Genomic DNA, 4,982 nt, shown 5'->3' with positions numbered 1-4,982 from the left:
AAAACACTTCTTTCCAAGAATTAACACACACATTGCCTGTTATACAATACTTTGGCCTAATTATTAATTTTATCCCACATACAGGATCCTAGTGAGGTGTCTTTACTACAGAGCTTTGGAGCAACAGGCATGGATAAGCATACCCACTTTTGAGGAGTTCACTTGGTACAACCTCTAGTGTCCAATAGTTTCCCTTCCTCCCCAGCCCACTGGCTTGAGGTTTGAGGTAGCCAGAAGGATCCCAGGTGCAATCTGTGGAGTGGGCTAACTTTCCATATCTTTGCTTCCAGAGCCTGTTGGTGTGCAATTTTAATAACAATTTTTTTCACTTAACAAATTTTGTCTTACCGTACTGGAGACATACTGCATCCACAAAACATTTTATGTTCTAAATATCTGCATTTCAGTACATTTCATAGCTATTGCAGTATGTTTTTTTTTTAACTTTCATTTGTTTTTGTAATAGGTTGTTCTGTAGCTGGTATTAGCTTTTTTTTTTTTTTTTTTTTTTTGATTTTCTGAAAGACAAAAAACATTTTTCTACCCCTTTCAGGGTGGCATTGATTGTCGCTTAAAAGATTCCTTTCTTTTACAAATACCCTTGCTGATTGCAGGGAAAACAGAGGAATTACCTCCATATTTTCCTGTGGTTTTTTTTTTTTTTTATATAGGCATGCCAGGTTTTAATGGCTTCTACTTTTTAAGGGTTATGGGGAAATTATTCCACTGTTTAGTTATTAAATTCATGAGATGGTGTACCTCAAGTTTTTCTTCTTATATAGCAGACCAAGTTTGTAATGTTTTTCCTGCTGTGTTAAGCTTTAAGTTTATTCACAGGTAATAGCTGAGAAGCATCATTACCATATTACCTTAAAGGATTTTTCCAAAAATCATACATACTATACGTTGTTACAGGGGTACTTACTAATATTACATTTATTTCAATGTTTAATATTAAACAATAACATTAGCATCAAATCTATTAAAGATATCTTGTTATACCATGTTTTTTTTTTTTTTTTTTTTTTTTTTTTTGGATTCAAAGCCATCAGCAGAGCTCAGAGACTCTGCCTTAAAAGGGACACAATCAACTTTCACCAGAGTTTTGATTTCTTTCCACTTTCAACTCCTGCTTACAAAACACACAGAGATCTGAAAAAGAAAACAGTCTATTGCGCTCTTTTTGGAGCCCTGATAGGATTTTAATTCAGTAGCATATTTCATTTGTATTTCTTTTACCCCTTTTTACAATATACACTGCACATGTCCTAGGGAAAAAGCACATTCCTTCTATATTACAACTTTTTTTTTTTTAAACATTAGCCATATCAATTTTTACATACGATGTAACTGTTTCTTTTTTCTTACAGAGTTTTCATGTACCCTTATCAAAAGTGACAGTCTGATTACACAGAGCCATTTTAAGGCTCAGTGTTTTTAACATTGCTTCTTTTTGTTTTGTGCACCTCACCTCTGCTGTTGCTTCAGAGGGGCACTGTTAAATTTTTTTTTTTCTTCTTTCACTACAGCTCTTATCTGCTATTGTTACAAAAAAAAAACAACAACCAACCAAACAAAAAGACTCCAGAATCTCTCCCTATTCTCCTGATTTTGACTGCCCTATTGCAGCCACGACTTGGTTTTTATTTAAAAAACATTTTAAATTTTATAAAGAATCAAGTTACCCCTTAAGGGTTAAATGCTAAATCCCAAAGCCAAACAACACTAATTACCTGTGTCTTGCAAAAAGGTCTGTCAGTTTTGCAACTTTGAATTAAGAGTCAAATGAATTTTTAGTGGCATTAAAAACAAAAACAAAACTAATTTATCTTACACCTACAAAACAGGAGTTTTACAAACCAGATGTGCTGGTTTAGATTCTTAGAACTTTACATATTTTCACAGACAAATAGATACATACACATTTTCACAAAATTTAACTGCTTAATTCTCTCCAGCCTTTGTAGAGTTAACTTTTCACTCTCTTTCCTTAAATCACTTGTTTTTCTCCCAAAATAACACCTTTATCACCTCAGATTTCACCATTTTAAGTATTGTTCCAGGGGTTCATGCCTGCACTTACTGCTTTTCTTACTCCTTACACTATGCCCTTAGGGCTTCCAACCTGTTTTTCAGTTTTTTTTTTAATCTGTTGCTTGCCTGCTTTTCTGGGCCCGATCCTGCTTTTTGTCCTTTTTACAATGAGATGGGAGTATTAAGGGGGTTGGATCGATCCGGGGTGGGTTTTTGAGAACGGGGTAAAGGGGAGCGCTCGGTCTGGTGGTGGGAGAGGAGGCTTTTAATAAACCTTTCAACTTATTATTTTAATATTTGAGAGAGGCGAGTTTTTTTTTTTTTATTTTGTCCAGCTACGATTTGCCTCTTCCCACCACTGAATGAAACAATTAACCTCTTCTTTAGCCAATTTAGTTTTAGGTTGGCCAAGTTTGTCATTTAAGACGTCCACTCGGTCTTGTTCCAAGATTTTAACAGTGGCCACTGAGTTTTGGGATCCCCCTGAGTTAGCCTAGACCATTTTTCCAGAAATTTACAGGAGTCCAGACCCTTCTTACAGGAGTCTGGACCCATCCTAAATATATAAAATGAGCCAGCGTTCGTTTAGGGAACTGTCCTGACTTAGACGTCTGGTTACCCATACAGGAGGACTTCACACACCAATCGCACAAGAAGGAAATTCGGGTTCGTCAGAGCAACACACAAAAGGAGCCCACAGGCTACTGCCTCAATCGCCCTTGCTTTCACACCAAGGCTTTTACCCAAAGTGTGGTGCGGCTGCAATTGTGCAGATTCCACTCACTCAGACCGCAGGGACAGGAACCCCTTGGTCGGCCAATCCCCGGACGGAGATGGCACCCAGACTCAAACACTCCACAGGAAGACGGATAGACACAGAGACAGGACAGTCCTCAGTCCGGACAAAACACAGAAATAATTACCTGGCCAGATTCCTGATGCCAGATCCCGGGATCCCTACCAGAACAGAGTGGGAACCAACAGGTTCGATGGCGTAGACTTCACTGTGGTTGTGCACCCTTCTTGTTATAGTGGAGGACCGCTCGGGCCAAATGCCCAGGTGCCGGCTGCCACGGTCATCCTACAAAAACAGTCAGGAATCACACAGCCCCAGTGAAGACGGTTGCCATCTCGGTGGAACCTCCAAATTGTCAAAGTTAAAATCAAGACTCACAATTTGTCAGACCACTCTGTTTTTATTAGCAAAGCGCTTCGCCAATAATATTCAGATAATGTGAGTGGCCATGCAAGGCCCAAACAGTCTTATTTATACAGATAAAAGAGCGGAAATCAAACAAAAGGACAAAGGAGAAAACAGCAAAATTCACCTGGGGCATAGCATGCATATCCTACTTCCTTACTAACTCCTATCGATCTAAGGCTAATGTTTCACCAATTGCCCTTAAACGGTGCAATTGTTTTATGTTAATGTCTGTTTTCCTGACACCTGGACTTCAGCATTCCAGCGATTTTCCTTAAAGGTACAGACAGCATTTCTTTAATCCTATCTATTTTTGTAATATAATTCATTCTACTTTCACACTATCATCTCTCATTCAGTATTGAAAACTTGACCCTGGCCTCCGACCGGCCCACAATGTTAGCCTTTGTTACCCACTTGTTAAATTTTCAAACAAGCATCTTTGTGCCTTCCATAACACTCCCCTCATGCTTGGGAGGAGCTTTCCATAAACATTCCCAAAGCCACTTCATCCTTCTCCTTCAAATCCCTCTTCACTGCTTACAAAAAATATGTGACAATGGCTGCTGGTGTGCCTTTTATACTGACCAATGTTGTCCGTTTCATTGTACTCCCCCCATCTGTTTGTATCCATCTCTTGTCTTATGCTTAGGGCTAGTCTACACTGGCAACGCTAAAGTGCTGCAGCGGCAGTGCTTTAACGTGCCTTGTGTGGTTGCGGCACAGCACTGGGAGAGAGCAATCCCAGAGCTCTAAAAAAAAACCCACCTCAATGAGGGGTGTAGCGCCCTGCGCTGGAAGCACAGCTCCCAGCACTTGGGCACTGGTTACAGGGTCGCTCTTAGTAATGTATCACTGCCTTTCATGTTGTGGTTCCAGTTTCATCACATGCTATGTATTGTTTCATTGCTTCATATATTATACAGGGTCCTTAATGCTTCAAAGACCCATGGCCCTCCAGGGTGCAAAAGCTCACAGCTAATTATGCATGATCACAGATCAAGCTTCTACAGGTGGAAGTTCAAAGAAGTCTGATATATTTTGCCTCCGCTCTGTACCCCATCTCCACCCCCAAACTATTCCACATGTACCTACCATAAAGATTAAGGGTGTGTCAGCAACTGGTCCAATTCAGTCCAAATTATTTTTGACTAACCACTGATCAAACTTCGTGAACAATGTTAGTAAGGAAAAAGAGAGCTGTAACAGTGCTTTCCTCAAGCCTGTCTGCAGTATCTTTTCTTCCTCTATCTACAGAACATGAAAAACTATCATATAGAACCAGTGCTAAATCAAAGGATTACAAGTCATCCTGATTTACTTTGAAGCTGGTGTCTTTTCTGTAGCAAGTTATTCTCCATGTCAGCCTGGCAAAATCTAGCAGCATACACCATTTGGGGGGTTGGGAGAAGGAGAAACCACACATTTTTTCCAGATATTCCTGTGTCTGAAAAGTAACTCAAACACACAAACAGTTTCCTATAGGACTGGATGGCTCAGGAGATGGTAACAAACAATAGTGAAAGACCAATGAACCTTTCACTTCTAAATCACTAGTTCAAATAATGCCCAAGATTGGTAGAGACAAAAGTTACGTGCTATTTGATTGTTGTTTAGTAGAGCTGGTTGAAAAATGACCAAGAGTTTTGTGAAAGAATAGGAATTATTTTTGTTACATGGGTTTTTGAAAAAGAATGATTTTTCATCTCTTTGAAATTTTTCAAACATTTTTATTGAAAATTTTGGG

The sequence above is a fragment of the Mauremys reevesii genome, linkage group 4 (genome assembly GCF_016161935.1).
Source record: "Mauremys reevesii isolate NIE-2019 linkage group 4, ASM1616193v1, whole genome shotgun sequence".
Lineage (NCBI taxonomy): Eukaryota > Metazoa > Chordata > Testudines > Geoemydidae > Mauremys > Mauremys reevesii.
This window is presented reverse-complemented; position numbering follows the sequence as displayed.